This window comes from Clytia hemisphaerica, unplaced genomic scaffold, assembly GCF_902728285.1.
Source record: "Clytia hemisphaerica strain Z4C2 unplaced genomic scaffold, Clytia hemisphaerica genome assembly, whole genome shotgun sequence".
Taxonomy (NCBI): Eukaryota; Metazoa; Cnidaria; class Hydrozoa; order Leptothecata; family Clytiidae; genus Clytia; species Clytia hemisphaerica.
In genome coordinates, this window is record NW_027103824.1 from 281,303 (window position 1) to 293,010 (window position 11,708).

The 11,708-nt window shown below is 36.7% G+C and overlaps 1 long non-coding RNA gene across 1 annotated transcript; it reads left to right on the forward strand.

The window, feature by feature from the left end:
• Nucleotides 1-3,685: 3,685 nt before the first annotated feature.
• On the forward strand, nucleotides 3,686-6,433 carry LOC136806716 (uncharacterized). Its single transcript, XR_010846593.1, has 3 exons — nucleotides 3,686-3,805; nucleotides 4,266-4,382; nucleotides 6,188-6,433. It is a non-coding gene; the product is annotated as an uncharacterized lncRNA (long non-coding RNA).
• The last annotated feature ends 5,275 nt before the right edge of the window (nucleotides 6,434-11,708 follow it).

The window sequence follows — 11,708 nt, forward strand, 5'->3', positions numbered from 1 at the left end:
TTCAATATCATTAAAAACGTTGCTTAAGCGCTTCGAACCCTACCCAACGAAGCAACGGAATTATTTCTTTCGCTTTAACCCTTTAAGTGCCGATGTCGTATATATACGACATGGGCTATATAGGAGGGCGAAGCCCTCCTGTAATGCCCAGTTTGAGTTAGAAATCGTTATTTTTGGTCGAACTCGTAGGAATTAGATTGTCCTTTATGGTCAAGCAAAAAAAAATTCAAAAGTGAGTCTTTCCAGCGAAATTTTAAGCAAAAAAGTCAAAAAAATGCAAAAAATTGACAAAAATTCACTTTTTTGAGATTCTGACCGTTTTTTGACTATTTTTGGTCAACGAGTGATCCAAGAACCTCCAAATTTGGCCCTGTTTTACTTTATTCTGTCTTCTAGTGAATTGATTTGAAATTTTACCACTGGGCACCTTTTCATCAGTTCAGTCAGGTCCGCGCAGCGGGCCTGACTGCTTTAATTCCCTAACTTACCCCCCCCCCCTTGGCCGCCGCCCACCACGCCTTTCCTAAATCGGGCGGCGCCGAAGGCGCCCAAAAGAAAGAAGAGACTCTAAGCTATCCAACGAGCTATATACGAGCTTCTAATTCCTTCTAGATCAGGAGATATAAGCCCTTAAAGTTTGAACTAGCGATTTTTTAAAAAAAACTTAGAAAAAAGGACCCTGGCACTCAAAGGGTTAAAGAAAAATTGCAAAAATTATTTTTTTTTTTTTAGATTTCTCAATTTTTGGCCTAAACTCACTCAAAAATGCTGAAAAACACCAAAAAATCACATTTTCAAAATTTTTTTTTCACTTTGTTTAACCCTTTAAGTGCCGATGTCGTATATATACGACATGGGCTATATAGGAGGGCGAAGCCCTCCTGTAATGCCCAGTTTGAGTTAGAAATCGTTATTTTTGGTCGAACTCGTAGGAATTAGATTGTCCTTTATGGTCAAGCAAAAAAAAATTCAAAAGTGAGTCTTTCCAGCGAAATTTTAAGCAAAAAAGTCAAAAAAATGCAAAAAATTGACAAAAATTCACTTTTTTGAGATTCTGACCGTTTTTTGACTATTTTTGGTCAACGAGTGATCCAAGAACCTCCAAATTTGGCCCTGTTTTACTTTATTCTGTCTTCTAGTGAATTGATTTGAAATTTTACCACTGGGCACCTTTTCATCAGTTCAGTCAGGTCCGCGCAGCGGGCCTGACTGCTTTAATTCCCTAACTTACCCCCCCCCCTTGGCCGCCGCCCACCACGCCTTTCCTAAATCGGGCGGCGCCGAAGGCGCCCAAAAGAAAGAAGAGACTCTAAGCTATCCAACGAGCTATATACGAGCTTCTAATTCCTTCTAGATCAGGAGATATAAGCCCTTAAAGTTTGAACTAGCGATTTTTTAAAAAAAACTTAGAAAAAAGGACCCTGGCACTCAAAGGGTTAAAGAAAAATTGCAAAAATTATTTTTTTTTTTAGATTTCTCAATTTTTGGCCTAAACTCACTCAAAAATGCTGAAAAACACCAAAAAATCACATTTTCAAAATTTTTTTTTCACTTTGTTTAACCCTTTAAGTGCCGATGTCGTATATATACGACATGGGCTATATAGGAGGGCGAAGCCCTCCTGTAATGCCCAGTTTGAGTTAGAAATCGTTATTTTTGGTCGAACTCGTAGGAATTAGATTGTCCTTTATGGTCAAGCAAAAAAAAATTCAAAAGTGAGTCTTTCCAGCGAAATTTTAAGCAAAAAAGTCAAAAAAATGCAAAAAATTGACAAAAATTCACTTTTTTGAGATTCTGACCGTTTTTTGACTATTTTTGGTCAACGAGTGATCCAAGAACCTCCAAATTTGGCCCTGTTTTACTTTATTCTGTCTTCTAGTGAATTGATTTGAAATTTTACCACTGGGCACCTTTTCATCAGTTCAGTCAGGTCCGCGCAGCGGGCCTGACTGCTTTAATTCCCTAACTTACCCCCCCCCCTTGGCCGCCGCCCACCACGCCTTTCCTAAATCGGGCGGCGCCGAAGGCGCCCAAAAGAAAGAAGAGACTCTAAGCTATCCAACGAGCTATATACGAGCTTCTAATTCCTTCTAGATCAGGAGATATAAGCCCTTAAAGTTTGAACTAGCGATTTTTTAAAAAAAACTTAGAAAAAAGGACCCTGGCACTCAAAGGGTTAACGCTCTACGTGTATTTTAGCTAAAAGTATTCACAGCGCTTTTCATTTTATACTTTCTTTATATTATTAACAAAACATTTTTATTATTAAACACTTCAACCACACCAGCTTCAATTTGTCAGCGTAAATACACTTTTTGTGCACATCGATTGCCTCGTTTTGAAACCATTACCAAGGTGATTTAAAACTCCTAAGCTTCTATGGAAATCAATCGCTATAGAGTTAATTCAAAATTGAGGTAAGTGTTGCTTGTGAGTATTTTATGGAAGGGTCTACCAAAAATAAAAGTATTTGCCTTCAAAATTTGCCGTAACGTTCAATTGTCATTTTACGCTCCTTGTCGCAACTTCGATGCATTTTTTTATATTTTAATTGAGTGAAACAAATTATAAAGACTGGGACATTTAAGCGTAACTTAATGCAGTTAAGCGGGAGTTAAGCAAAATGTGTAAAAGATTATTCGAAAGTGCGCAACAATATTGTCTACACAATGTCAATAAAAAGGGAATTATTTAGGAGGTGGGGAGGCGGGATAAATTTGAAAACTGAGAAGGTTCGGGGCAGAGTAAACAGTGACAGGGAGTCACTCTCTTCGTTCAAAACTCTACTGCCGCTTTTTATTCAATCTACTGTAAATTGCGGCTGTATACTCCGTGCGTATTTACCTTTTCTCATCATTTTTTAATATTTAGTAATTATCATATCATGACCAATGAAGTATTTGTAAAAATTAGCACATTTTGATTATAATTAAATCACATGCACTTTATTTAGAATTATTGTTTATAAACATTGTATCCCTCTAAATATCATCCTCTCTTGTCAAGAAATAATAAACTCTGTCTATAACTCTTTCAGTACTACCCAGCTTAATTTCTTTCATTTATAAACGATTTTTGCAACCACTTGTATTTTTGACTAAGAATTCTAATTTTCACCCTTAAAAGATAAATTATGAAAAGGGTTTTCCAACGAAACCAAACTTGGCCTATTTTCATTGAGCCAAAGTCGAGAAATTTTTACTTGAAGTTGACGCCTCTTGGCTTGGAAAAAAATCATTAAAATTTTAGATACAAAACTTCTTTTCAGAATAATGTTGCATAACATAATTTATCAAATCTAATCCGTCAAATTAATTTTTCCATTGCATTAGTCTTTGTAAATACACCTGCTTAGTTTAAGTTGATGTAATCAATTTAGGCAATTTTATTAATTAATTTCAATCCTTAGTTGAGAAATCAATGAATTTAACATTTACTTTGCAAATATTGTAATTTTGGCTAGAAATTAAAATTAGGTGTTTAAACATAAAACTTAAACTCTTAAAGTCTTTTCTGAAAGAGATGGGGGTAGATTCGATCAGACTTTTGGGTTCCCTTTTTTTTGGAGAATATTTCCTATTTGAAATTTTATTTATATCAGCATGTCGTTAGCCCCCGTGCTCTTCCAATTAACATTCTCAGCAGATTTAACAAACAAATCAATGAATAAAAGCAACAACGCATGAGACGTTTAGCTACATTGAGCTTCAAACGTTAAAAAAGCTTCAGTGCTCACTGCGAAAATCTGAAATGAAGACTTTAATCTTGCTTGTAGCTTTCTTCATTGGAGTGGCATCCGTCTGGAGTAAGTAAATCTGAATATGAAAATATAAAAATGCATATATTCTCATATAAAGCTTTAACCGATGCATCGGAAAGAAGTCTTGAAAAAGGGTGTCACGAGAAAGCTTACGTCCCACAACTAAGTGACTATTTGTACTAATTCTTGTTTTGTTATGTCCTTTCTGTAAGATCCTCGATTTGCAGTCTTTAGAATGGACACCCAAGGATTCAATGCAATAGCAGTGAGAAGATTTCCAGGACAAAATCCATGGATATCCTCAATCTTTTTATCCCCTTGGACATCCAGGGGTGTCTTTTTCAGGTCGGACATCCAAGGAGTCATTATCTTTATGCCTGACATCTAGGGGACTGCGGAACTCGAAGAATGGTTATCCTGGGGGCGATGGAAAATTTCTGAAAAAGCCCAATACACTTTACAAGTCATTTCTTTGATTAAAAAAAACATTTGCGTTAATTTTTAGCTTGCCAAGACAATGCACCTCACCATTGCAATAGATATTCCCCTGAAGACTCTTGTCATTTCAATTTCTTGAAATACAACTGTAGAAAGATGTGTGGCTATTGTGGAATAACACCAGGTATGATCTGATTGAAGTTTGTACAACAAGTGAAAAACTATATACTGTATTGAACCAAATGCTTTAAAATGAGAATATACTAGCGTTTACCAAAGGGGAGTTAATTAGTGGAAGAAATATTAGCACCGTATCTATATAATCATAGTATAAGAAAGCCGCGGCTGACAGCTGGAAGGATAACATCTGAATTTCTGTTGTTCTATCTTTGTCGTATCTGATGACAATTTGTTGATCAAGAAATCAGTAATGTAGCATCTTTAATGGTAAATTTTATTGGTTTTTCATTAATACTTAATTGTCAGTGCGTTTTAAAATTTCAAAAACTATCGACCAAAAATAAACTGAGCATCTTGATGTTCTTATAATGCTAGGAGACAAAGATGGAACAGCAATTAACTGAAAAGACAATGCGGTACATATTCCAGCCGCGGCTTTCTTATACTATGATGTAATAATAGACGTATATATCTGAGGCCTTTTTGCAGTTTGTTTTCACTACAATCAAGGCCCAGGGGCAGTAGGTTTACCAACTGACGGTATGTGTGGCAAAAAATTGGTTTTTAGAGTCGCACCCTTACAGTGCAGCAAAATATCTGAGAAATTCATACCCTTTCAGTGTATTTTCTCAAATTTTTAACTATCTTTGATAGTAAAAAATTTAAAATTTTCGAGCAAAACTTTGCAATTTTCCCTGGATTTGCTGGAAATTTCCACCCATACAGTGCATTTCTGCTATCTTGAAAAACCCTTAACGGCCGCATATATCCGCTGGTCAATTTGCCTGACCGCCTCCCCCTCCCGGAATCAAGGTCATAATATTTGAGAAAAAAGGGAAATCCCCACGAAATCTTATAGACACAGGACCTTTTTAGGACCTTATCAATTCAGATTCTTTTTTGCTCGAAAAGCTTTTTGATATTGTATTGACACTGATGTGGGGCAAGATTAGTCAAAAAGGAAAAGAAAATCATTATATTTCTGGTATCAGAAAAATATTACAATAAACAGACACTGCCCTGATATGAAACATGTGCCTGATATGAACCGGGAACATATGTAAAAATAAAACCTTTAAGGCTCAGAATAGAAGTCTATAAACCATTCCCAAATTAAAATATTCGACTACATTTTTAACAAATAGCCCAAAAGCAATTTTCTCGCCCGAACTTCAAATTGAAAGTATTTAGTATCTTCGAAGGTTTTGTAACAGGGAATACACTGATATATAAAAAGCTATTTAAAGTATCTTATAGGCCCTTTTAACGCCGGCCCTTTTTACGCTAAAAGCTCAAAAATAAAGCCAATAAGGGCCGGCGTAAAAAGGGCCGATAAGGTACTCTTAATAATGATAGTCGTTAAAGCAACGCCAATCTCCTACCTAGATCCACTTGCACCTCGTTTTTGATTTTGCTAATGAGCTTTGATGGTTTCTTTCATGAGTGCTATTACAACTATAAAAAAAGTGAACAAAGGGACTGGGTTCGAGCAAAACCATTTCTTTTCATTCAATAGTTATGTACACGTTTTTTATAAGAACAAACTATATAAGAACATAAGGCTTCGCTGGCCAAAATGTTAAGAACAAGTTAAGAACATTTTAAGGCTCTGTGGACTAAAAAACATTTTATTTCTTAGGAAATTTGTTGCAAAGATATTCACAAAAATGTCAAAATAAGAGCATGTTGTTAAGAACATTTTAGGCTTAAAACTTAAAAAGTTAAGAACATCCAAATACTTCAAAAACTTTGGATGTTCTTATAAAAAAACGTGTATGTGTACTTCTGTATTTTGTGTTTCATTTATAGGTTGTGTTGATAACAGTGAGAGATGTGAAAGGTATGCTGCAATGCCAGGAAATTTATGTGAAAACAATGCCTTCGTTAGACGGGTTTGTAAGAAAACATGCATCTGTGATCAAGCCTAATCAAAATTGGATGACAATTATGATTGGTGATAAACATTGCGTAAAGTTGTAACCATTTGTAAACCTCAAAAATCTTATATTACATATTTCTACCTAAGAGTTATTTAATAGAAACTTTGCAAAAGTGGTGTCCTTTACTTCTTGATGACTATTGATGGCCTTTCCATCAACACCCAGAATAAGTTAGTATATAGATTTAACCTATGTTTTAAGATTTGAGACATATTTGTGTACCGTTGATCCAAAGCGAAAAATCGACCCTTATATTATTACTATATTATACGCGGCATTTTATTTCTTGACAAATATTTGACCATTTTAAAGCAAAATATGGTCAGATTTTCCAAATTTTACGCCCTAACTAAGAGTGTAATTTTGTCATCTTGGCTCATTTTGACCCTTGCAATGCACTTTGGGAAACTTGGAAAAGGGTCCCTTAAGGGTCATTTATCTTGAGTGCCCCCCCCCCGGAGTTATCTTCAAATGAGGCCAATAGATATGATTTGAGCCCTCCGAATGTATTCGGGATGAGTCCTATCCACGGAGGAGAAGGAATCACGGCGCTGAAAGACACTAAGACTTGACAGACGCGAGCTGCCAAGCCATAGCGTATATCATGACACTCAAACAACACTGGCGGGAGAGCGATCCTCATGCAAGGCCGAACCTTATTCGTGCCACGACACATTACAACATCTGTCTAATCTACCCAGACTCTTGTATCAGAGTAATGGTACCCTCACATGGCACGAGTTGACCCGGGTGATGGTATATTCACTTGCCAAGTGAATCGTAGAGACACGATGGGTATCGAACTCGGTCCTCCCAGGTGGGAATCAAGGATGATAACCACGATACCACTATGCCACTACTATGAGGCTAATGAAATGAAGAGAGTATAGTCTATGACGACGTCTCGGACCACTAGTCTTTGAAATACAATTAGATATATTAAAAGCATGATACTAGGGACTCTTTGCACCGATTTTCATCAGCAAAAACAATGCCCCTTCCCATCGCGATATATGTGTGTTCTGAAACTGCCGTTCTTTTTCATGTCATCTCTGAAGTGGAGTCGCGCATTTGAAAAAAGTGTTGATATGTATTAAAGATCCTCCGTCCAATATGTTTTAAACAAACAAATATTCGAGAGCTCTTTTGTTTCGAGGATCCAAATCAAATAAAAAAGTTGGATTAACGTTTGAAAAAAAAGAAATTACTACCTAGCGTCCAGGACCTTTGATTATCAACCGCTGAAAGAGAATTTCTCTATTTTTACTGTTTACTTTACACACTGGCGAAAAGATGATTATATTATTAACCTTTTGTTGCTAATCATATCAAGACGGTAAATCAAGCAGTGTGAACAGGTTCAATACGCAATAGGTTGAATATCATTAACGTATGAAAATTACCTTTTTTTTTTCTTTATTGAAACAAAGACATGTGTACAACATATATTACAAAACATATCCCCCCTCTAGGAACTAACGTTATATCGCCAGAGGTACTAGACTATGTAAAAGAAAAGAAAAAAAAAATAAAGTAAATAGGCAAAATAAAAATAAAAAATCTTGGAGGAGGAAGCTACAATTGTTAGGTAAAAGCCTAAAATAAAGCACCGCTAAACCTTCCAGTTTCGTTAAGAAATTCAACAACAGAACAAAGAATAGATTTATTTAGATTTGAAGTCAAACTTTCATCCCCATATAATAAAAGCCGACAGAAAAAAGGAGGGTTAAGTGGATGAAAAACAATGCCTAGGGTCTGAAGTTTGTCGAACAAAGATTGTCTTGCATGGGAATATATAGAGCAATGCAGAATAAAGTGCTGAGTGTTTTCAACAGAGTTAGTTCGGCAACCACAGAAAGGGTCTAAACTGTCGCGGCCATGTCTAAATTTATGCTCGTTGAGATGGCTGAAACCGACCCGAAGTCGATAAGAAAGATTACTCCTTGAATGTCAGGAACATCAAAAACATGAGATTGCTTGGGTCTCAAAAATTTATAGATTTCTTTTTTGAAAGTTTTAATTGAAGGTAGATCTCGTATATTACCTCCCAGAACATTCCACTGAGATATGCAGTAAGGAAAAAATGTCTTACGGAAATGCTCAGTTCGTATGTTAAGAGGATAAATAGGATTTCTTGTTCTAAGGCCACCTGGTGCTGTAAGTCTTGCTGGCAGGTAGTTACGTAAATACGAAGGGGCTAAATTGTTAATAATTCCATAGAAGAATGTCATCCTTCTAGCAAAGCGCCTGTCAGCAAGACTTTCAAGACCAAGTTCTGAATATAGTTTTTCTTGAGACGTTCCACGAAAACAGCCTGTTATAGCAAGGCAGGCATTATATTGAATAGACTCAAGCTTCTGCACAAAGGTAGCATTTCCTGGGCGGTCATATACGATATCACCATAATCAAGATGAGGCCTAATGAAAGATTTATAAATGGTTAGTAGAGATCTCCTAGGCACATGCTTGCGAAGTCGGTTAATAAGACCAATTCTTTTATTGGCCTTTTGTATGGCCTTGTATCTTCTCATCTAGACGGCGATCAAAAGAAAGTTTTGAATCTAAGATTAAACCAAGATGTTTCTGGTACTCACTGGTCGCGATATTAGAGTTATTAAAAGATTACTGGAGCATTAGGAGGAGTGAGTCTACAGGTAAAATAGACTTGATGGGTCAGGGTTAAAAGACATCTTCCATTGATGAGCCCAATCAGTTATCCTGGAGAGATCTCTGTTAAGTACATCAAGGCTCAAGAGTTGATCAATCACAAGAGAGAATAAAGAGGTATCGTCAGCAAAGATCTTGGGTTTTGACTCAAGGTTTTCTGGAAGATCATTAATATAAATTAAGAAGAACAATGGACCAAGAATCGAGCCTTGAGGTACCCCTGCATTGATTCGCTTCCACTCAGATGTTTTCCCATTCAACACAACTCTCTGATGCCTATCGTCAAGAAAGCTGCGAATTAAGGAAAGCAACGGTCCAGTCACCCCATAAGATTTGAGTTTAAAGAGTAAGCCATCGTGCTACACCCGATCGAATGCCTTTGAAATGTCTAAAAGCACCCCCTGGTATCTAGAGAAGGATCTTTGTCAAATCCCGTATATATATCATGCGTTATGGATAACAACTGAGAAATGCATAGGAATCCCCCTCCCGAAAACCAGACTGACAAGGAGAAAATAAGTTGTTATTTTCAAAATATCTGTTAAGTGTATCATAAATACGCTTTTCATATATTTTCCCAGACACAGGAAGAAGAGACAGTGGTCTGTAGTTTTTGGCAATGCTCCTGTCTCCCTTTTTATAGACAGGAACCACGTTGCCTTTCTTCCACTGGGGTGGAAAGATGCCAGAGTTGATAGAAAGATTGAATATACTAAGCAAAGGTTTTACTAGAGACTTACTACAGATTCTGACCATACGAGTAGAAATATTATCACGCCCATGGGCCTTATTAACATTCAAAGAATTAATAATAGACTCGATTTTTTCTTCTTCAAATACAAGATTATCGAGTCTACAGTTAGTAAGAAATTGTTCAGGTGGCAAAACACTGCCAATATCGATAAGTGAGCATTGGTTTGAGAAAAAAGAGTTGAAAATATCGGCCTTCTCAGAAACATCGCTTACAAGGACGTTTCTTTCGTTTCGAATAGGTGGATTACCATTCAACTGAAACACGGAATAGAGTTTTACCATGGGCGGCCGGCCGAATATCAGAGTTTGTGTATGTGTGTTTTTCTTCTGCGACGGAGACAGTATCTATAATAAATTTAATTTGGATAGATCCTAACCAGCAGCTGTAGACGACGGTAAATCTGCACTTTTACCGTCCTCGATTTTACAGGTCAAAACTGCGGGTTTGTTCCAAATGGCTTTAGTCACTCTTCCGCCGTGGAAATACATAAACTCGCTACAATCAAGGTCATAATATTTGAGAAAAAAGGGAAATCCACCGGGAAATTTTTGAACCACAATCGATTTGGAAGTGCTCTAAAGTAGGTTAGAAGGGTAGAGTTTTAACTCTGAGTTTTAACATGAGACTTAAGATCAGTTCAAAAATAGTCCAATAAGACTCAGAATATAGCCTGGAAGTCTGCCAACCCCTCCCAAATTGAAATATTCGATTAAATTAAAAAGATAGCCAAAAATCGACTTTCTCGCCAGAACTTTAAATCTTGAAAAACGTTAAAATAACCAAAATTCTCAATATATTATGACCTTAATTGTAGTTTGATCTTTATCTAACACACGCTTTAAAGCTCTGAAGATCGGAAAATTTTCAAATCTGGAATATGTTTAGATTTCTTATAAATTTCATCACCAGACTGTGTCAAGGATATTTTGCAGGGAGAGGCCTTCGTTTTATTAGGCGCGATTGGCGGGGGCCTATTCAAATATGAAGTATAATATAAGCCCAAAAATGAACGAATCTTTGACCTTTCTCGCTCAGGCAAGAAAAATTGAAGCCTTTAAAATGTGCGCCATATTTTTGATGACGGATTTAATCTAGCGATTTTAAGGCACTTTTTTGTTTTGTTTATTGCGCATGCACAAAGACGCACAACATCATTATTCACTCTCCTCCCTACATATCCGCCCGTTGGCCCGCTCCTCTCGGGCGGCCTCCCGCCCATGCTAGCAACACGCGCGCGGTACTTTTTTTTGTTTTGGATGAAGATGGTAGACGAGTTGCGATCAGAAGATGAAAATGGTCGAGATGACAGATGACTGGTCACAAAATTTTTTGAGTGGATTTTTGTATCAATATATTTAGGATTCCTGGACAATTGTCCTACTTTTGTCTTTTGGGTTTACTTTACTAACGAATTAGTAACCTTCTATGGAATATGGTTTCTCTCTTTATGATGTTTTTTGTAAAATATTCTTATCACTTTTTTGGACTGATTCTCCATTGGCATTTCATGTGGTGTGGACATCCACAGGAAAAAGTCATCAGATCCCACGGGTGGGAAAACCCCATTTCCAGTGCTGGAAAATTGTAAAATTATTTGTCCCGGGTAAATTTTCTCAAGCTGTGAAGTGGAATTTTTTAAGCCCTACAGTAGGATTCGCAAAATCACAAATGCGGACTTTTTCCAAAAGATGTCATAGTAGCGAGTGACTCCAGAAGTCATGCAACTTTCGTTGACGTCAAACCAAATGTTTCATTTTTCCGTGAACTTTGAACCCTTGGAACTTTTTTTCTATGTATGCTAAAGCGCTCCGGTTTTTACTATAATGAAAGCCCGTGATCTTAGCTTTCCAGTGGTATATAACACTGTGGACACAGGCTAGACAGCAAATTTTTAAAATGCCGAACGTTTTACAAAATTTTGAAAATTGTTTGCCGACAAGAGAAAAAAAATTTACAACTATCGAAGAAC